General features: G+C 39.4%; 1 protein-coding gene across 3 annotated transcripts in view; it reads left to right on the forward strand.

Moving 5' to 3' along the window:
* LOC138187814 (protein artichoke) overlaps window positions 1–23767 on the forward strand; it is a 309368-nt gene that overhangs the window by 61475 nt on the left and 224126 nt on the right. The window contains exon 1 of one of the 3 annotated variants that reach the window (XM_069128984.1): window positions 12730–12848. The exons of the other annotated variants lie outside the window; for them this stretch is intronic. The gene's annotated coding sequence lies outside the window, so the exon portion shown is untranslated. Of the gene's footprint in view, window positions 1–12729; window positions 12849–23767 lie in introns of those variants that run through there. 3 annotated transcript variants of the gene reach the window in all.

Raw genomic sequence — 23767 nt, forward strand, 5'->3', positions numbered from 1 at the left:
GATCAAGGAAATATAACGCATCATTGATGAGAAGTGAAACCAAGAAATATTTCGGAAAAACAGCAACAGTTTTCAATTATTTTCCGTACCATCTCGCTTTTTCCAAAATCTTTTCTTATTTTTGAGATTTACAACCTTTTACAACCGCTGATTGTTTCATCTGGAAAAATTCAAACAATATTTGCTGTCGACCCTGCAGTGCTCTTACATCATTGATCGTAATTATTTTCAGTCGTTTAATTTTTCATCGCGTTTATTGCCCTTCGAAAAACAAATTGCAGGGAGTTTACGTTTTAATGCGTTTAATTAGTTTCAGTTTAGAATTTATTCGGTTTCTCTAGGAGCTAATAGGTCGTTATTATTCCATTAAAGTAAGTTTCAGGCAACTTTGACGGGTCCCATTCTTTAGCCGTGATTTGTTTCACAGCCGGGTCCTCGCCGATATATTTTCGCGGAATCGGACAGTTTTTCACGCGCAACAGTAATCGCACAGTGGCTGAAAGCTACAGAATTGCAACAGTTCGATTTTTCCTAACTACAAAACGTTCTCAAATCGAGCGATCCGCTTCCCATTAAAAGTTGCTGACCCCCAAACTATTCTCTTTAACCCTTTGCACTCCTATGTCGAGTGTGACTCGACATCAGTTTTTATCTCGGGAGCTCCTTTGTCGAGTCAAACTCGACATTCTTTCATGTCCACTTTTTTTGTGAAACGTGCGAAAGAAAACGAGGATTGCATCCTGGAAATTGTTTCAAGATACATCATACATTTAAAAATTACAAAATACAACAAGTGTAAATAAAACTGGTATTTAAGTGAATTTGTTTCTTCCTTTATTTATTTAAATTGTCTTATTTTTTAATTAAAGTAAATTTCAAATAAAACACTTAAAAGCGTTGGGAGCTGCTGGTAACGAAATTGAAATAAAATTCGGATTGCAAAGGGTTAATGGCGATCCGTTGCGCTTTGAATATTTCGCGAATCTCTTACGATAGATTCTGAACTTCAACGATTTTCCAAATATTGAAGTAATTCCAGATATTTCAACATTAACAATAAACATCGGACTAGTGAAAAATATTGCAAATTCGAAAGTGGAATAATTTCTGCAATGTCACAAAAACAAAAATATAGATTAAGCCTCAAAATATAATACCCAGAAATGTGCAAACTTATAACACAACTGATAGTGAATATTTTTATTTCGTGGCGAATTTATGAAAGATAAGAACTCGAAATATTTGCATAATTCGCGAGTACAATTCACCGAGTTAATGCACGGCTTTCTATTGTATCGCGGTGTGAATTACATTCTGCGCAAAACTCAGCTAACTTTCGTCCGACAGATTACTCGAAAAATTCCGCTCGCGCGAGTTAATGTGTAAGCTTTTCGGCAGACATTGTGTAACTCGATATCAATTCCTTTCAAAACGCGAAGTATATAAAAATAGCCTGTTCACGTAGTGAAATGCTATTCTGTCGCGGCGATTCGATGTATTTGATTCAAAAACTTGTTGTTTCACATGTTGCGTAGCTACAACCTTTGCCACACAATGTATGGAAGCGTGTGACAGAGTCGATATTATCCTGGCCACGACACGGCTAACAATTTTCTGCGAGAGTAATGGAAAACATCGACACTTATTGGTCATTTCAGCAACGATTCCCCCGTTTTTCACCGGTTGCAACCTGTTTTTCATATGGCCGAAACTGTCGTGTTACGCGACGACGAGCCATCGAAACGCGTGAAACGCCGGTTGTGCTTTTTTCCATACCCTATTGACATTAATTCTGGAAACGCTTTGTAGGATGCTAAACGTTGATCGGGAAAACGATACTGTATCAATCTATCGTTTATTGAAATGTAGCAACGTATTATGATTAGACTGCGGATTTTTATGTATTTTAGAGGCGCATAGAACGCACATAACATCCAAAAATGTATATAATATGTAAATATTTAGATGCTGAATAAGTGAGACAAATCTTTGCCTAAGTCTTACCTTTTTAACTGCGTGTATAAAAATATGAATTTGCGTGAATATCCATAGACCATTTATGACATAATCGAAAATTTAAACAAATAATCGTATTGAATGATTACAAAGATACGAATACTTCTATGGTCCACTATATGGACATTTATCACGATGGAGCTTCGAAAAATACTGGCCAATGGATATGTGCAAATCTCTACAGGTTCAAACTATTAATCAAACTCGCCCATAAGATACAACCGGGAACCTTGGAAGAACGAAGAAACCAGGACAGAATAGAAGAGTATCGAAGAGGAACAAAACGACGATGGAAATGGAAATGGGGAGGAAAGTGACTGGGAATTGAACCAAGTGCGGAAAATGGATTACGCGTCAGATGAAGAACCAGCTGCGAACGAGTAGAGGAATGAAAGGGTGACAAGACAAGTTAGAACGCGAGACACAACGAATCGCAGACGCAACGTGGTGAAAATTTGTGATACCGTCCCGTGTTAGAAAATTGGACGAAGCAAGAAGGCGAAGATCCCGAAAGACGAGATACAGATTTAGAAAGGTGCGAAAGAGAGAAGGAAAAATGACAGGAAGAGGCAGAGGGTAAATGTATAGGACCTTAAAAGGTTGGAAAGGAAAGGGTAACAACGAGAACGAGGGATGAGGTAAAGAAGTAACAGAAGGGGTTAAGAAGGGGTTAAAGCGTGGTGCGCTGGGAAAAAGAGAACCCCGAGAGAAGAGGACAGAGAACGACAGATAGTTAGAAAAAGGGTGAAGGGCAAGAATTACGATGGAAAAAGGATAGAAAGCTGTAGATGGTGGAAAAAGGGGAATAGGTACAAAGAGAAAGGTGAGCGATTGGTACGAGAGAAAGGAAAGATTGGAAGAGAGGAGGAAGGGGTGGTGGAAAGGGGTTAGGTTAGGTAGGAAAGAGGAAAGTGACAGCGCGTCGGAAGAAATAAGCGGAAAATAGAGAAAAGCGGAGAGAGGTCGTGATGGCCGTAGTATAGGTCGGCAATTTCTCGGACGCAGGAGCAAGAACTTTTAGCCCGTTAATTTTATGCAGACGGAGCTTTCTCTGGTTCTTCCTCCGTTATTCCTCCGTTCAATTCGACAAGGGTTCAGAGCACGGGAAGGGTAGAACGGAACAGGAAAGAGCATGCTACGTGGAAAATGGCTGTGACCGCTAATCCAATCGGCTTTCGCGAGAATTAAGGCTGCTCTTTTCTAGCGTCGCGTGTGGATCCAATTTGGCACTTAGGTAATTAACGTTGCCTACGAGGCGGCCTGACAACGAACTTACGCGCGTAATTAACGCAGTCGCGTAGGCTTAAAGCGACATTGCATTAACGTACGGGTTCGACCTGTTCGACCCGATGGATGCTGGATCTCAAGGATAGATGACGTGTTAGGATCTGTCTGAAAGGGTGACAACTACGAAACTTACGACAGGGTATTAGCTATCGACGTATGAAGACGTGAATACTAAAATTTCCTTAAGTCAGCGTACTCCATTCAACTCTTAACACGTAGAAGATAAAATTCGTTTGTCAAAAATAGGAATTTTGTGTATCATGCAACATCGGGGGAAAAATTCAAGGGACCCGGTAAAAATTTGTCTTCGCTTACGATGCGCACATACTCGCACGCCTGCCGCGAATTTCCCGCGGATTATTCCGGATTAAGCGACCAACTTTTAATTGCATTGTATTTTGCGATGGAATGTTTAATCAGCGGCGGAAAACGCGGAACAACGGCACACTTTTCATCGACGCTCGGTAATGCGCTTAGCCGAAAGTAATCAGAAAGCAGGACGTGCGTTTTCGTCGGCTTTTTCGCCGGTTGCTTGCAACTGAACACTGTATAAAGCAGTGTGCAAACTGGCGCCGAACCACCGAATTTTCTATGAAGAATCCCAGTGAAAAAAGAAAGCCGGGTATTTGATGAGAAACCACTGGCTGTTATCGTTCATAACTAACTGGTGAATTGCTGTTGAATACCAGGATTGGGAGAAATTATAAACCGTGTGGATATTAATTACGTGCAAAATTGCTTGCACAATGATTTCTGGTAATCCGAGACGGAGGAATAATCCGTAAATATAAGTTGAATTTATATGCACCGTTGTTCGCAAGTATTAGCATATCTGCATTTTATACGTGCGACAACAGGTTCAAATAATGGAAATAATTTTTATGGTAAACACATTGTTCTCAAATAATTCTCTAATGTAAACCTTGTTAAAAAAATGTTGAATGATTTAAATACAAAAATCCAGAGAAGTTTGTATATCCAAAATTTGAAATTAAATAACAGCAAATACGATAGAAGCATTAATAATTTGAATGTCAGAATTGGTTAAAATAATGGTCGAAAAACGCAATAAGATTTGTTTTAAAACGTTCAATATATGGATTCTTTGCTTACGTAAGATTATATTCATAATCTCTGTTTGATCTAGGATTACAAGAGCGGTTATAATTCAAGCTTTTACCAACTCCCTAACAATATTTCAAGTTTATCTTATTTTCTGTAAACGTGCCACTGTGATACTTATGAAGAGAGGTGTACGCGTATTCTCATGCATCAGTGTTGTACGCAGAAAGGTAATTCGTTTCCAGATAAGAAACTTTTTGACAAGCTACCGATATGTTGTATCTGCCAGTGATTCTGTTATTGACCTAAGAGGAGCATCGTGCTTCTTGTTTGCTCTAAGGATTCCTGCCGGTGTATGTTATAGGAAAGGACACAAAAGAGAACGTCAAACTGACTAAAATATTTCTCCAACTTCCTGTCGATAGTCGAATCTTTCTACTTTTCTTTCAACTTGAATTTCCACGAGTCAAGTTATACCCTCTTACTGTCACATTTTCAAAACGATCACAAAGAGATCGACATTGAATGGAGACAGCTTTCCTTACCGATATAAATTCTTCTCGAATAAACTCGTAATTTTGTTCAGATTCTGTTACATCGCGTGAAATGGTCCGTGCGATGTCCTTCAGTGTCTGACCGTCAAGGCCCAAGCCTCATTAGAAAGACCTTCAATAAATCTAAGGCCTCACCATAAATCGAATCCTATTAGCTTGCAAGAAGCTTTAATCCTGCAAGATTTTCGGTTTATAGCTGGCATTTAAAACAATACTTAGGTCTATTGCACGCTCTTACAAACTCGGAGAAAGCGGGTAGTTACCTATTGGGAAAAACTGAATATTTGCCATGAACAAAGTCACCGACGAACCACGTTGGTAGGAGGCTTCCTCCGCATACCTTCAGGCATTAACGTGCGTCATAACCAATCGACATCGCGGATCGTTACCCTCACTTTTACTAACGAAAAGTGTGAACAACGAATCCGCGTTCCTCATGCAAAGGGCACACCCACACCGAGCTTTCTTCCATCATAACATAGGAGCGACAAGTCAGTTTAAATCCAGTTTTTACACCAAGTTAAAATCCAGTCAAGTCTAAGTTTACAGCGAGTTACATCCAGTGTTACATCGAGTTTACATCGGGTCTAGATCGAGTCTATATCTTGCGCTCTAGTCTATCTTCAGCCAAATAGCAGTCAGTCTAAGTCAAGAACTAGTCACAGCATGACTCAAACTTCTGGGCTACATCATTCACGTTGCGCCATGGACTAAAGCTAACGTAATAACACGCACTTTCTGTACATCACAATTAGCCAGTTTATCGAAATCGGTTCGAACTTTTAACAACGTCATCACATTTCAGTTTGGATATTGATATACTCGAAGAATCTAAGACTAGCAAGAAGAAGAAGAATCTGACGAACTCAATACATCGCAGTAACGAAGTATGTGTCTATAGAGGTTCTTGTGGGTGTACGTATTGCAGTCTTCGAATAATTCGAAACAACCAACCGATCTGAAAACGGAGATTGTATAAGGCGTAACAGGAGCGACGCAGTTCGGTCTCGGTCCGGTCGGACGTCGAGACGCTGCATAATTAAGATTTCTTTATCATCGCATTTGAATGCAAGAATACCCGACCGCTGGGCCCTTTTGTTCGTACACACGGCTACAGAGTGGCGTTATCTCGCGGCCTCTAAATTTTCCTGAGTTACAATCGCGAATTCAGTCGGGCCCCTCGTTAATTAGCGACCGAAAGAAGAATTGCCGGAGGACTCGTAAATCAAGAACAATGCCGGGAAATAGCACAGCCGACGGGGATGGCTGCGAGCCTCCGCCAACGCCAGAATATCCCCGCTGTCTCAACCCCTCTTTTTCTCGCAGTTCCCCCAACTCCGACCCCTTTGCCTTTCTCTTCCTCACCTTGGCAACTGGTGACGCGAGTTTAGCCAGGAGAAAAAAATTCCTCTCCCGTAAAAACGCGGCCGACACATCAGCAACCAAGACATTGGAGTGTCGCGGAGCATTTTTGCGTTCGCATAAAATTTAACGGGAGCTTTCATTTCCACGTAATCGGCCGATTCGGTTCTTCCATTCGCCCAGATCCCTCTGATCAACCAGAATAATCCGGCCGGACAATGACGGGGATTTTGCGAGCTGGAAAGCAGCCGGAAACCGTAGGTCAAACGAAAATCTACCGATTTCTAACCGAATCCAGTGAAAACGCGAAACAAGTGATTTTTTCCAGAATATTTCACGTGTGCGGTTAGAGTGACACGGTGCAACGTTGAAACGGTCATCTGAAGTACGAAGAGTGTTCAATTTTTCGCCTCCTTCCAAAAATAACTGGCCATTCTCTCCTCTTTTTGTATTTTGCAAGCGACGAGATTTTTACCTTTAGGATTGTATTTGTTAGGACAAAGTTAGTTCAGAGAAGATATATGAATTTTCTAAATTCAAAAAGTGGAAGGCATAAAATATTGTACAAAAAACTTAAAATTCACTCAGTGGGAATTTCTATGCGGCAAGAGAAATGTATTTTTACTGCACGCGAATTTTAATTCATTTCTGTATTTCTGAATAAAACTTTCTATCGAGAATGCCTGTTTTTCGAGAACACTATGATACATCGATCAAGTTATTTATTATTTATAAGCCTCGAACAAAATTTTTGCACCTAAATCCTTCTTATTTCTTTTGAAATAAAAATTGAACTGCATAAGAAGCGTCCATATATTTTTCAAATTCCGAAGTGTAACTTTCTTTTGTACGATTCGAGAACTTGATAAACATTGCTTTTCGAACTTTCACAGAAGTTGGAAGAATTATACAGAATCGCAATGGTTTCGTTCATTCTCTCGATATCCTTTCCGACCAATGCACGAAAACTCGTTTCCAGCGACATTTTACAATACACGTTTACAGCACCGGACTGGTCGGTTATGATTCAACGTATTCGGTTCAGTCATCAAAACGAACTCGATTTCCCGCGTAATCGAAATTCCATTTTTTGTTCGAGAAAAATTCAAAACGTTAATGAACAGTGCATGTCCATTTCCATTTCATTCCTTTTTTCTTTTCGAAAGATACGTTTGAAGATCATACAGGGAAAACGGGACAAATCAAGTTTTATTTTTGTTTTTGCAGAGAAACAGTGTAAAAATCTAATAAGTTATAATATGAATTAAAGTTAATCCCGTGTTACCAAAATTGTTCTTTTATTTGACCAAACACAGTATACTTTCTTACATTCTTCATACTTTTAAGAACATCACTCGTAAAATATTAGAATAGCGAAAATATTCAAATCTTGTATATCCGAACAGTTGTACATTGGCTTCTACAAAATTCTTCAAAATATATTCCTTCTTCGTCGTGAAGTAACATCAAAATAGAAAAATTAACCAAGACGTTCTTATTATTTTTTTCACCTATGGTTTTCAAATGTTACTATATTTTTCTGTGAACATTCTTTACTTCGTTTTTAATATTGGAGTCAATTTAATTATTTAATTAATATAATGTGGAGAAATGGAACGCGCAAATAGCCGCGAGATGTTCGCACGAAACGGTGTTCGAGCAGCGTTGTTCAAGCACCACTTATACTGCGCAAGATTGATGACTGCTTTGGGATTCAATTTGCGTGTCGTTTAATTACGGGGAAGTTCAGGAGATGTGTTGCTGCAGCAGCGATCGTGGAATTCCGTGGTACGTTTTAAACTACCTTTTGCGTCATTGAATTAAAGTGTATCTCGGTGCCACCTTTAAAATTATTTTCTTCAATTTACAAAGACCGCCAACACTCTATTACATTTAAACCATGAAAGCCTTCTACAAACAATCAGGAAACAATTCCCGAAACAAATATACCATTTATTAAATTCGTACCTAAGCAACAGAACCTTTATAGTAAAAATTAAAGATTCATGCTCTGAAGTTAAAAATATCAAGGCAGGGGTTCCGCAAGGAAACGTCCTATGACCAATGCTCTACACATTATACACGGCCAACATACCAACAACTACCAATAGCAAAATATTGACATTTGCGGATGACACAGCTGTACTAGTCAGGCACACGAACCCTGTAACAGCAGTCACATTAATACAAGAACATATCACAAAAATAGAAAAGTGGCTTCAAGATAAACAAATTAAAGCAAACCCCGATAAATGCAACCACATTACATTCACACTGCGAAAACAGATACCACCAAAAATTATACTAAACGGCACGCAAATAACACAAACAAGGCAAGTCAAATACCTAGGACTCCACCTAGATACACGATTTACATGGAAACAACATATTAAATCAATACTATACAAAATATAGACAGCAAGGAGACAAATGCAATGGTTAACAAGTCGAAAATCCAAACTAAGCATAGAAAACAAATTAAAAATATACAAAACAATTATAAAACCAGTCTGGACGTACGGAATACCACTATGGGGAACAGCAGCAATGAGCCATATAAACAAAATAGAGATAATCCAAGCTAATATCCTCAGAACAATAGTAAACGCACCATGATACGTCAGAAACGAAGATATACGGAAAGACCTTGGAATACCAACGGTCAAGGAGGAGATTAACAGATACGCAAGAAGGTACAGAGAAAGAGTAGCAACGCACCCGAATCGGCTGGCAGCGGAAACGATCAACGCAACAAACATAGAAAGAAGACTAAAAAGGAAACACCCAACAGATCTCACAAAGGACACAACCTAACAAACACGAAGATGGTACCCCGCTGGGGGTAACCACCCACATGTTATATTATTACAACACCAAGATATAACATTTTACCAAATGTCCTACTGGACAAATTGTGAAATTTAAATAAATAAATAGAAAAAAAAGCTCTATTATATTGTTAAGGTTTTTGTTTGGAAATTCCGCATTATCTTTCGAAGAGTCACGAATTTCCTATCAAAATGTCGGAAACTGATGACAAATCTTTTTACTCAATTTGCAAAATATTATCCTTAAGATCGAAGAACCGAGACCCTCTTGAAACATTGCATTAATATTATTAGTGAAATTTTACGAGCCGGGAAATATAATCAGGAAGAACGAGTTTTCAGTAGATTGCAAAAGAATCCTGATCAAATATCGAACAAACTGAAACCTCTTACATAATTCCATTAACAATGTTCGTGGAATTTTTCATGTTACAAATTGTTAATTTTGATAAATATTCTTACACAACGATACCAAATTTGCTAATAAATCAAACGAAGATTTACAGCCAAATTTTACAATCAAGCTATCTGAGAAAAGTACTTTGACAATTTAATATGCAACCACGTATTAAAAACTACTGTACAGATCATCCGATTACCCTGTTCAACGAAAAATTGTAAAATTATAATAGCGAAGTTTATAACCTGTAACCTGTCACTTGTCAGTTCACCAATATTATTAGTTGGTAAATTATCGCGCAGGAAGACCCTGGACGTTACAAGAGCACGAAGTTAATTTGGCCGACGTAATTCCCGGTAGATCTCGAACGAGTCGAACAGTGGACGATCAAGAGTCGGAGATACGCGCAATTAGCATCGCGCCTAGAATGCCCAGACGGTACTGCATTATTTGTACCGTACGGAAGAAGAGGATATCGGGAGTAAAGGACAAGTATGGTTCATGGTGAAATGCACATCGATCCGACCGCAGTTGGATTGCCAAACCGCTGACTGCATTGCAGCCCGTCCATCGGGTAGTCCGCGTCGACGCTCGTGCCGTGCTCGCGCCATGGGAAATTTAATTTCCCAGGCTACGGCTCTCGGATACACAAGCGCCGCCGGCTATGATCGCCCCCTCCCCTCGCTCTGCTGCGGCCTGCGCGCGCCAATATTCCACCGAAACACGCGAAAAGCGCACAGCCCGTGATTTCGGCCGAGACCGCTCGGTTTCGCCCCGCGAAAAACTCTCTAATGGATAACCGGCCCGTTTCAAAGCTACGGTTACATTGTTTGCGTGGGGGATGATCGCGTGTAATTGTCCGAAAATGAGATCTACGATTCCGTTTCGTGTTACATTGAGGCTGAAAGTAACTAAATATTAGATTAAGAGAACAAACGAGAAACGATCGTATGAAAATGCATAGTGGTTCCGTATGGGAACATGAAATTGTATAATCAACGTTGCTCTTCTCTGTTTTCTATTACGTGTCGTCTTTTTTCTACTTTTGGTCAATTCAAAAATAAAAAATGTATTGAGGAGTATGATAGCAGTACGAGGTTGCCAGGAAGCAGACTGCAACGCCCTTTTGTATCGGCTGCCTGTAACAAGCAGCGAAACGCGCGTCGAATGTCACGTACGGTGAATTTGCAAAAGCAACGAGGACACGGTTGATCCTGTGAAGCCGTTGATAACGCAGATTCTGGAACGAGCTTGCGAGGCTACCCTCACAGAGGGCGAGGTGTTCACGTTTCGTTAGGGGTGGTTTGACCTGTTGGATCGATAGAAGCTGTGTTTGAATTTCGCGCGGAACTTCGTCCACTCTTGGCTACAGCCGACTAAACATTTATCTTGGAATAATGTATCGCTTTTGCTTTTCCAACTTATTGTTGGACAAGTATGTTTCGAACAAGCACATCGAACAAGATTAAATTTGTACAGTATGCAAGAAAATCGAAGCTAACAGAAGTGGTTATCGACTTTTCGCATGTACATAAGTAAGTACATAATAACTAAGTTTGTACGCGTCAAAATAACTATGAACAATTGATCTTTTCCCCGTGGAAACTCGTAGACAGTGGAAAAATGGGAAACATGAGGGTACCGGTTAATTTAATGAAGGCTGCGGAAAAGAGAGGGATTAATGAACTTCACCAGAATTTTACGATCGCGGTGGCTCGACCCTACAAATGAATTAAATTACAATTACCATCCCCTCCCAACCTAACCCTCTTTCCGTGGTCCCTTATCGACTCGGTTCTTAATTCAATTGCGAGAAGTGGCCCAGATGAAAAACGACGAACCGAGCCGCGTTAAAATAACCATCTATCCCTCGCTGGCCCTTGGTAATTGCGTTCCACCCGGTGTATTATGCAATACGATCGCGTCACTCCACGATGGAATCCAGGAGATAATTCGATTTTTGTGGTCCTTGCGTCACAAAAGAGGCCTGATGTTTCATATCGTTGAAATTACTTTAACCTCTTTGATAGAAGGCCTTCCCTGGAAACTTTCGAATACCGAGATATGAGCGATTTTTTCTTCTAGTTAAAACAAAGATTTCTTGTTAATAGATTTAATAAACACTATTATCTCGCTTGTGCAAAAATTCAGCCCTGAAAAAATTAAACCGGGTTCAACTAGATTACGGTTATCTGAAAGAAGAGAAAGGAAATGTTCAGTTTATATTTCTTTGAATAGAATTTATGTAACCGAATGAAAGGAAACAGCCGTCAGTTGGCCATGTCAGAAAGGAAAGGCAGGGTGTACGGTATAAAGAAGCTAGCGGAGAATATAAAATGTACGAGAGAATAGTTATATACCAGTGGATATTCAGATGGCAGAGGCAGGATGACGAAGTAACTTTAATGATTAAAAATACACACGAAATATGCAGCTTGCAAATACACAGCTTGCAAATTAATACCTGCGTCGTGTAAATTAATTCGTTTTACCAATATTATCATGTATTAATATCGCAGCGCTCATCATGGAAAATACAGAAATCCTTGTTTTATAAAATAGATAGATGTACTCTCAAAATACCCTCAAGATATACCTTGGATGTGTTGCAACTTTAATATCTCCATTTCGAAAGGAAATATTGCGATGAAATATAAATTTTGAACACACCGCGATCAAATATTAGTATTACAGAATATTACGAAATAGTCAGACATTAGAGTAATTTTTGCCAAATTGCATATATTATACATATACATATCTCAAAGACAACCAAGATGGAGTGATATTGCAGTGTTATTAAAATACTCGATAGAATTCAGTTGCGTATTTCGTTAACGTGATACGTAGAAACTGACGGTAGAATCATGATCGTCTTTTCATAAAACTCTGACGTCCAATTACATCTCTGGATAAAAAGTGGAAGCGTTATTATTATCGAGAGTTCGGAAGAAACTTAGAAACTGCTCATCGGTTACCGATCCGCCTGTTAACGAGACTTCGTCCACCGTTGAAGGAAAAAGCGCTTCGTCGGTCTTTGATACGACTGTGACGGGAACTAGCTGGAACATTCGATAACTTACGTCAGCGACTCGATCCCTCGTTGGTTACTTTCGGCTATCCTGTGTATAAGATTGCCGCTGTCCAAGCGAAGAACTCGATTCTTGACAGATTGCTCTTTTCCAGCTTCGAGATTACACCTATGACATCGAAGGAAGAGTAAGTCGTCGGAGAACGGCTGATGACCTGAAGTTTTTCCAAAGAAACCGACGATGCTGCACATAGGCTCTGTCTACCGAGGTGAAATACGAACTGGAGAGTTCTAAAACTGCTACGTCGGTAAGTCTAAATTAAGTTTGTTAATAATAAATGAAATTTGTTAATAAACTTGTTTACTAGTTTAAAACAAAAGCAGATTTTAGCGTAATGTGCTTTAGGCATACAATTTATTCATTGTATTCGGAATAAAATTGGCGCGATTATTGGTTTAATCATCTCATAACTGTAAATATATAAGCATATCGAATTTTGAGGTGAATTAAATTTGTATAGTTGGCAAAATATCTCATTAGTCGGAATTAACAGTATTATTTTGTAGAAACAACATCGTCGTTAGCGTTAATTTATGAATGAGTTGAAATAATAACTCACTTAAGTGACATTATGGTATTAAAAATATTATAATGGTCCGAATTCGAAATGGAGTGAATCCATATGATTAATAAAATAATTCGTGCAATCGACATAAAATCACTTTTAAAATCAAAGCGTTGAGAAAATTTTTAATGCAAAGAAAATTTCAATTGCGGAAGAGCGAAAAATTCTTCTGAATTGATAAATCTAATATTAAAAATATTATCCTTAAAGATATCCGCAAAACTAAGCAAAGATAAAAAGAGTTCAAAAGAAGTAGCGAAAAAAGGACTTTCAAAGGTAGAGAAAATCCTGAAAATAGTTGAAAAGGGGAACGAAAAGACTAAAAGGGAATTTGAAGTGTAAAAAAGGTACACATAATCCAAAAAAAATAAAAAAATCAAGTATGAAAGAGAGAGAGAGAGAGAGAAACCAACTTCAAAGGGAAAAAGTTGACCCTAAAAAAATGTAAAAGTGAAAAAAATGAACGTGTATAAAAAATCTAACAAAGTTTCACTGTTCTGGCATAATAGGTTTAGTAGAAATTACTAATGCATGAGTGTTGTACCGAACAAGGCAAAAGTGTAGAAACAATACGTATATAGTATAAGACAAAACACCAACACGAATAGTTGAAAGCTTTCCAGGATCGTGACAATGGAAGTTGTGAACCAAACAATTCAATATCCGAATGCGAGATTCTCTTGACTGGCGTAATTAACGTGATCAACTTGTTGGAACAAACGCATCCATGATTTTTTAATGACGGTTCCAGTCACATACTACATACACGAGGCACCGATACCATTGATTTGAACAGTATAACGATGTTCAATAACGTTTAACGTCCACTTCGTTCTGACCGATCTGGTTATAAAGTTGCCATTAATAATAGACAAATAGCATGAAATTTTAACGAAATCGTTCATTATTTGTATATCGTCCAGATATCTATATACGTATATACAATATATATTTCAGATTTTGTAATTTTTCAATAAAGAATATTTTTCAATAATGAGAATCAATTTGAAAAAAATTATGATATCGTTGATTTGATACAGGCGTGACATTTTAAGAAGCGTTAATTTTGAGAAATTTCCGGGAATGAATTATAAAGAAGAATTAAATTTGTAAAAGTTGATTATACAGCAGAAGAATTGTTAATTTCAGAATGTCAATTATAATAAAGAGAAACTTGCGAAAATTAATTATGAGAAGGATAGAATTATTAATTCGAAAAAATTAATTACAAAGAAGAGGAATTATCATTATCGCCTTTCTAATCCATCAATAATATAATATTTCCAAATTCGTATAAAAGTTTCAGAGTATTATTGCTAATGTAAGTCAAGTCGGGAAATGAAACTGCTTAAAATGGACGGCCGATCGCGGAAAGACAATATTTCGCTGCGAAGGAGGCGTTGTTACCATCGGCCGAACTTCTTCCATTAATTGCCGAACTGGTCACTTGGCAAAATTAAAGGGCCATTAAACGTACACGTAGCACTTACACGGACACTCCTTCTGACCGACTGCCGCGAGTATTTCTGCTTGGCTGTGCCTTACATTCTTTCCAAATGCATTTGGAACGTGACCAGTATCAAATTGCTGGACACGAAGGTGCTTGAATCACAGCCTTGCGGCACGAACCTTGGCCATTGTAAGCGCCACGGAACGAGAAAATCTCTTCCGCCAAGAAAAGGGAAATTAATACCAATCATTATCGTGTTTTCCCGCGATATAATGCGCGATGCAACGCGCGCAGACCAAGCAGATATTCATCAACGAGCAAAGAAGTTTCCGTTTTGCTCAGCCATGCAATTACGTGGACGACCAAACGTGCGAATATACGTCATTAACTGTAACGACTTCACAGAAAAGGCTTTCTCTGCGAAGAAACAAAAAAATGTCGAGCTTATGCATTCTAATTGTCGACAAATGTAATACGCAAAATTTTCATATTATGAAATTTCATTGTATAGAGGATACAGCATGTTGATTAGATACCTGGATATTTCGTTATTTTTACTGGAGTTTGTTGACCTATAATAAAGCCAGAAAGCCGTAGAACTACATCATCTTAGCAGACATTTTGTCTCCATCACGAGATTGACGTTATTCCCGGCAGCACAGAGCTTAAAACTGGGTCACCGTGATATGTCCATTACTTATTCCATAAGTAGCTTACCGAGATGCGGCGTGGTTCGACGTCAAACTTGAAATTTTGTTAGTAACCAGTACTTCCATCAACTTTGATGCGCGACTATCTTACCGTGCTGGAACTTTTACCCCTCGCAGACATCTTTTAAATTAAGTCCGAGCCGGTATCTAGCGCGGAAAAAATCTTTTTCGACCAAGAGCTGCATACGGACATTTCGCGGTTCAATTTTTACTGTTGAAAGTGTACGAAATAAATTGTGTATGTATGTGTGTGTATACATGCAGGGAGGTGGGCCTAGGTTTTTAATGGCCGAGGTATAGGAACAATCGAGAAAAAACTAAAACCAATTGATCGCTTGGAATTACCAAATCAAAATAATCAATCTAGGCCTGGTTCCAAATAATTGGTGGTTATTGACATACTTTTCCCTCGTATGCATGGTATAGCGGGATTTACCAGCAAGCTACGTGACGATCAAAATAGTTAGCCTGCATAAGAAGGATTGCGGTACAATATGAGCTTAGGTTCTTTTTCCCAAGTGACTAATACCAAACGAACACGAATGACTAACTAGACTGTCATCCAAATATCTACACACAATTTTGTTTTTACATAGTGATAGATAAATAGATTCCCGAGGAACACAGTGCCTATGAAACAAAATTATTAAAATCACCATTTGATCAGTTTCTTTGTGCAAATAGTCCACTATATGACACGATACGTCAACAACTTTTACTCTGGTCTCGAAGCAGCCAAAATTCTGTCATGTTTGACGCTAGAGAACCTATGTAACGAGTCAATGCAGAACCGCGAAAGCTGGAAACGTCGCTAAAGAAGCAATAAGTCGGGCCATCGACTCCACAGATATACGTAGGTAAATGTTCACAGAAGGTTGCACTTACAGAGATGGTATAGTGAAACGAAGATAGTCGGACGAGGAAGAAAGTACATACACGCGGGGAAAGACGCCATTCTCTCGATTACTCGGTGCGTCAACGTGACATTTAATCTCGCGCAAGAGCTATTGACATTTCGATGGCCGACCTACCGGGGTATCTGGTATTTGCGTTTCCGGCGTGCATGCCGCGCTCGAGAGGATCGTCCCGGCAGAACGAACGCGCACAATGAATCGCGTGAATCACTTCCGAGTATTTAATTATTCAGTTCACGTGTTGGCAAACAGAACCGGCCGGTTTACAGCAATCTCCGTGATCGTTTTTCACCAGCATTGTCGAGGCAGAGGGGATTTGTCCGTTGGTAGTTATCAATTGGCCGAGTCTGGTTACGCGTGTTATTGTTCGATTTCACGCTCGGTGGGAAATTATGCCCGGTTGAAATATGCTACCACGGTTCCAACGCCGCGTTGCAAACCACGATTCTTCGTCATCGAGTTTATCTCGCCGGAAAGAATGGGTGTAATTGCTCGGCCGAGTTTTCACCTTCTTGGGCGCAGTCCGCCTGAGCTTGATGTTGAAATGTTTAATGTAGCGGCTAAGTAGGAAAACTGAATTGCAAATGTCAGACAGGCCAGATGTCGCCTTTGGCGTTTGCTGTTGGATACCACGTCGACATTGCAGGAAATTTTCAAAAGAAAATATAGCGAAGTTTCTCACTTCCGATTGTCTGTGTATTGTTCACGCACGTAATTCTCTATTAGTAACAAATAACTTATACTATTACAAATATGTGTGAATTTAAATATTGAATTGGTAGAGAAGTTTCGTCTTTTGACAGCCGATTTATTTTGTTACATTCTATATGTTGTACGGCTAATTGGATTCCAAGAGAATTATTTATTACATACTTTTTCAAAATATCGTTTGACAAATATTGTTTCCTGTTGATCATTAAAAGTATCTACACACGATTGATAAAATCAAGAGATCCAAAATAAATGAAGATGTTATTTGGTAGATAGATATCTGGATTTGTGACACATTTTTTTCATTTCAATATTGAAGTGTATGTATTAAAAATCCGGTTGTTACAATATCCGACGAATCCATTATATATCCAGACATTTTTGTCTCCCTATTAGTTCGGATATGGAGGGCTCAGCTGTACTTTGTCCTTTGTCTAGCTCGTTTGATCTTCAGAAACGTGCCAGTAGTAAATAAAAATGTCATTCGTCTGTCGAGACACGAGCGAAAATCACGATGAAACGGGGCAGAAACGAGCTCCTTTTTCCGGCCATCTTCCAGCACCCGTCAAGCCAAACTTTTCATCGGCGGAGGAACGTGCACGCGTAGCTACAGGTTCCCGATTAATCGGAGCGTCGAGCAAATACTCCCCCGGGTGCTCTTTCGTTCTCCGTCGAGTGTTCCGCGCCGCGATCGAGTATAAAACGGCGGGTTTCACGAGCTTCGAAGCTCCGCTTCTGCCGCGTTGGTTTCATTTCTCACGCCACCGGTTGTCCCCGTTTTTCGTTTCCAAGTAGTCTAGACCCAGCGGCGGTAGGAATATTCTCGCGGATCTCGAATTAATGGGGAAAAATCGCGGTCTTCTACTCGCAAATCACCCCTGAACCTGGTAGATTTGTGATATTCGACGTTACGAATCCAGAATAGACTGTGAAAATTTCATAAGACGTCAGGCCGGGTCACGCTCGTAGCCACGAGTTTTAAAAGATGTTTAAGCGTTAGATCTCGTGATTAAGTTTTGTGCGATTGGAATTCCCGAAGGAATTTCATTTGCTATCTGGCGTCGGCACCTTCCGCCTCAAGGGTATGTTAATTCTTGATTGGATTCTGTTGGAATACAACGATATTAATCGCGTATAGATGAGGTGATCGATCGATCGGATTATTCCCTTCGTTGCCCAGCGCTATCCCCACTAGCGTGCGTTCGTTAGATGTACCGCGGCTGCTAGCGCGTGCATGCTCTTCCGAGAATTCGGCGGAAGAAGTATAAGGATACGGACGGAACATTCGGCACGTCGGTGTCGAGCTTTGACGGCATAGCGCTTTGTATCGCGAAGCTGCTGGAAGGTTCCGTGACACGTGCCGCCACAAAGACATCCACATAGATCACACTCATTACTGCATAGACAGTGGGGATTCAAAATCTTTTCAAGGGCCATGGATCACTTAGTCAGTCTGAGAATAACTAGCCAACTGTCAACATTCATAACGTTTACTTGTATTTTACTATAACTTTGTTTAATAAAAATCATATAGTATTGTTTCAATACAAACATTGTGTCTTCCACGGTTTATTAATCTTAATTTCAAGATTAAATTCTAACAGATTCCCTTGGTTCCATTCGTTCCTTGTTTCGTGCTCTCAGAAACATTTTTTTGACAAAGTTTTGATCTTCGGATCCAATGAAGCCAGGAGCCATGCGACAAAATACTTAATTGAATAATAGTACATTTCAATTGTACGTTACGGCAGCTCGTCTTTTCGATGTCTCACACAAAAATTCTCTCGTTTATCAACCACACAGTACTTTTATAGACTTTGTAGACTTTTATAGACAACACTAAATCGTTCTTCATCCATCCTCGATCATATATTATTCGTAACTCTATCCCATTCAAGTTTACAGTCACTTGATATATCATAATTCCATCTAACTCACTCTTGCTATTATAAAATTACATTGTTTCTAAATTAAAAGATAAAATCCAAAATTCTTCGACCATTAAAAAGAAGAAAGAGTTTCCTTCCTTTTAAATTCAAGCTCTATTCAGATACTCACTATCTATTCATTGTATGGGTTCGTGAGAAATTAGGTAAAAAGAAATGGTTAATAGGCATCGTTCGTGCTCGTTTTTGTCAGACATTGTCTTGCCGCGGCTTGCTGCTTCTTTCTACGTCAGTGAACGACGAAACACATCGAAGAAGTGGCTGGCTCGGACCAAGGGGAGAGTTTGCAGGCGAACTTCTTCGCAATTAAGCCGATTACGCCGGGACACCGATTGACTAGATAAAGCTCGGTGTCGAACTTTTTCTCGTATTATTTCCGGGAGCTGATTGTTTCGGAAACGATCACTTTCCTCTTTGCTTTTAATGCGATCGAAACGATCTCACACTTTTTTTCTTCCTTCTTTCCAGCGTCGCCTTTGATATTTAATCCATTTAGGTTACTGTCTGATTCGATACGTTATACTATATACAGGATATTCCAGGGTTGACGACACCTAAATTTCGTCAGTACAGTCTATGGGTGTAGTGAAGCAAAGAAAGTATAAGTGTTCAAACTCGATTTTCTCGGGGATCAACTCTCCGATACAATTTCGTTATTCTCGAATTTCCTCTTATTTGAAACCGGGTAGATTCTCTCTAACCACGAATGTACCACAAATTTAGGACCACGATGAATATAATTTGTACATGTATTTCCATCTTCCTTTACATCGCATAATCTGCCGCTCACGTTATGAAACACATGCACGCAGTCACGTACGACCCTTTCACGACCTTCCATTGTCAATGATAATTTAATTGATACCTTGTGCGCGATTTCTTTCAGCCGCACGGCTCATTCACTGTATCCATACATCGAAGGCGCATCCAAGTTGCCGGTCGCTCGCTCGCGCGAGTGCAGCACGCTAGGCACACGCACCTTCGTCTTCCGTGCCTTTCATTAGCGGTGAAAAGCATCCGCCGTCGACGCCATAGAGGATTCTGCAATTACTCTTAGATGGTAAGTGCTCGGTGCAATAACGAGTACTTATCCCATATATACGCGTGTAAAGACCCACGGAGAAAGCAAAGTTCAGAGGGGCTGCTTTGAAGCGACGCAGCTCGTCGACGACGGCAAAGGAAAAATACCACGACAATTCTTCGCTTTGACGAGTTCTCCTGTGGTTGATTCTCTCTCTCTCTCTCTCTCTCTTTCTCGCGTAAGACTCGCTCCGGTGAAAGTGGTCTGTCTTCCGAAAATGTTGAATCATACAGATCGCGAGCCACCACTCCGCCCTAAGACTGCTTCCTTTCCTTCGTTTTTCGCTAGTTCGCCTTCCGTTTGATCAGCCACGGCTTTTTGTGGGTTTTGCGCGCGGGGAAAAACAACATGGTATACGTTTGTGCTTCAATTACACAGGATTCCTCTTCATTACTTAACGAGGCAGTCAATCAGCGAAATGAAACAACCCTGTACTCTCTAGCTTATTATACCACAGATACGTCGTAGCTCTTGACATGATTCCTATCTTTAACTTTTTCAATCCTGAATTATCTTAGCGTTGTTGATTTTCATTTCATGTTTACTCTATATACTTCAGAGTTATTCAAGCTTTGCATCTTCCAGGTAGAAATATTTTTTACTGTCATTATGATAGAACTGCATACAGCGGTATAGCGATAGGTAGTCATGGTTCTAGGAAACATGAAACTCAAATAATTCATTTCACTGTACAGTATATTGTAGAAAATGAATTATGGCAGTACGTACAGAACTGTAATGTAGTTTGTGTAATTATAATATGATATCTATGATTAGTGGTACCAAATTATAGTATTTTGGAGGATTTAAAAGAAACAATGTCTATAAATTTTAGTCGAATTTTAAACACATTTGGTTCAGTGGAAATAGTATATTCCATTGTGCGTAATAAAAGTAATATTTCAACGTGAGTGGTTCTGTAAAGTACCAAGATATAACAAGTTAAAAAACTTGATTGTAAAATAAATATTATTCGGCAGGGAAAGAGGTAGTCAAAGACGTACAAAGAGGTACAAAGACATCCATGTCCAAGGGATACAATTTAATTGCAAAGTATAATTAAAAAACGAGAAGGCTGTGACGGTATGGTGAGTATTCATAGGTAGAAAGGAAGTAGAAACGATGAATTAAAGGGGGAAGTTGAAACAGGTTATCGGGTAAGCGGTTTTTGCGCTCACAGATCCTTTCGGATGGTATTCAGAAAGAATAGTAATTAAACTAGGTTTCGCGGCCTTTATAAACCTGTAGACCAGCTCATAAGCACCGTTCTAGTTAGGTCAAAGTTTTGATTTCATTCTGTGCTTCAAGGGGGACTGGAAATGTCAACAATCCTCCTACTTTCATCTAGATCGATCAAATATCTTTTTTAAATGGAAATTATTATAACCTATTATTAAAGTATTTTACACATTATTAAATTTCATATGAGGTATCAACTCTATCGATTTACGAATATTCGATTTTATTCGTTATGGCTGCCGTTGAGGCTTGAATTACAGATCGCCGGCCTGTCTGACCACGAACGTCTATTACCACTGATGCCCCGACCTCGAATATATAACACGCGCTTATAATTGCCACCGTAATTATTATCTCGTTTCCAAATAATATCAAACAAGATTTGTCCGATTGAATTAAACATACTTCTAAACAACTATTAACCATGTCAAGGAGTGCAGAAAATTAAAACAAATGTGGGCAAATAATTCATGGGTGATGAAAATCTGAGCGGTTGATAAAGGAAGAGCGAGATTTAAGCGTTTGAGAGAAACATCGAGCGAATGGAACAGCTCGATGAGCTTCGAACTTAGGGAAATGAAAACCTACTGTGCGAGATTACGAGGCGAGACGAACTCAAAGGCCATAGAAATCTCGCGGATGGAAAGAACCGTTCTCGAACTTCTGCCCTACTCCTCTTCGGTCGTGCGAACGAGATGGGGAAATGTGAAGTTTTCCATGGAAGTTTACTGGAAAGGAGGGCTATGAAATCCATAAACTCGCGATTCTTCGTGACACGTGTTCGAGAAATGGCTGTTATTCCGTTATTATCGTGCAAGGAAGGAGGGAAAGGATTTGCCGAGGTGTTTGTTCTTCGGCTGTACAGTAGAAAGAGAAACAGAAGTGATACTAGTCTCCCGAAGTTCATCGAACAAAAGAAACGAGCAGCGAAGAAACAGTCACTGTAAAACTACCGTAATTGAAAGAGTTCCTTCTGGTAATTATTTGAGAAAACGTCCCAGAGATCGTGGAAAAAAGGAAAGCCCGTGAACTCTGTCGCTATGTGGATACTTTAGCCAATTTGTATTAATAATAAGTACGAATCTGGAATGGATTCTTATAAAATTAGCAGATACATACAAATATTATTATATTCGCATCAATTTTTATCGATGCTATATTAAAATTGAGCGAATGACTCGTCGAATCGGTTTTAAATCCCCCTGGCAGAAGCAATCACAACTCGATCAATTTCTATTAATTTGGGATATCTTAATAACCGAACGATTACGAATAATGAACTTTTTAAATAATAAAACTTCTGCATATTGTACGACATCTACAAACGCTCTGATCTTTTTGTAGTACACTCATCATGAAAGAGAAATTTTAAATCATCCTACGACAGTTCTGATTGAAACAAGGATTTCTCGTTTAAATTCTATGCCACGAGTTGAGAGGGTTGCTGCAATATGAATGCAGCTTCGCATTCCACTTATTTCAATAAATTTAGTGAAACAAACTAACACGATAAAATTGTATTCTGGCTAAATTACATTCTGTCGAAAAGGGGTAACTGTCCGCGTACTATTGCCAGTTTATATCACAGAAACCAATGAACAATCTTCTATTCTGGTACGAGAGATCTTATAAGATCTATAGATCGAGGAAAATTCGGGAGCATTATCGCAATTTTCCCGTAGATTGAACGATAATGATTCCGCTTGCAATAATATTATATTAAACTGAACTCGAGACATTTATCGAGGATGATCAATCCTCGAACGTTCATCAAGGAGATCGTGGATTTTCTAGTGTTCCCGGAAGCCTTGCACGTGGTTATCTATGTAACTACTTGCCGGGAAGTGGAGCGTGTGCCGGATATACAAAGTTTGACGTTCGCGGATGCGCTAATGGCTTGGCTGAAACGAGTCCCTCCTGCGATGATAACACCGCGCCACTTCGCTTCGCCTTGCGCCGGATCATATCTCGCTGAAGGATCTTTCACGATACGACACTTAGCGCACCTTAAGCATCTCTACGCGCGTGGAAACCCGGCGCGAAAGCTGCGCTCGCGTACCTTCCGGGAACAACCGGAAGCTGCGAAACGACTGTTGATTCCTCGACGAGATTCAATTACGAGTTAAGCGGTAACGAGTTTCTTCTTGTCATCCAAACGCTTTTTTATTTCTTGATCTTAATTTTCTTCGGACTAAGGAATGACAATTGAAATAGTAGAAGGAAGTAACTCCACCAGTAATTTGAATAATTCAACGAAAGACAATTCCAAAGCAATCAAAATCAAATGATCTTTTCTAACGTGCTACAAATTCATAATCGACTAATGTTTATCGCGATAAACTTTTGCACGTTTGAACATGAAACACTTTAACCGTCAACGTAAAACTACAAATCGATATCACCAGTGAGCCAAGTTAGATAAAACGTTCAGAATCTAATTGATGGACTTATGATGGTAAAAAAATAACGAATACTAATGGTTGTTCAGCGATTGCTTACAGATACTGTGCCCTATTCCATGTAATTCTGTTAATACCGTGAATAGTATTT

This window comes from Bombus flavifrons, chromosome 15 (assembly GCF_040668555.2).
Source record: "Bombus flavifrons isolate JBK064 chromosome 15, iyBomFlav1_principal, whole genome shotgun sequence".
In the NCBI taxonomy this organism is placed as follows: Eukaryota; Metazoa; Arthropoda; class Insecta; order Hymenoptera; family Apidae; genus Bombus; species Bombus flavifrons.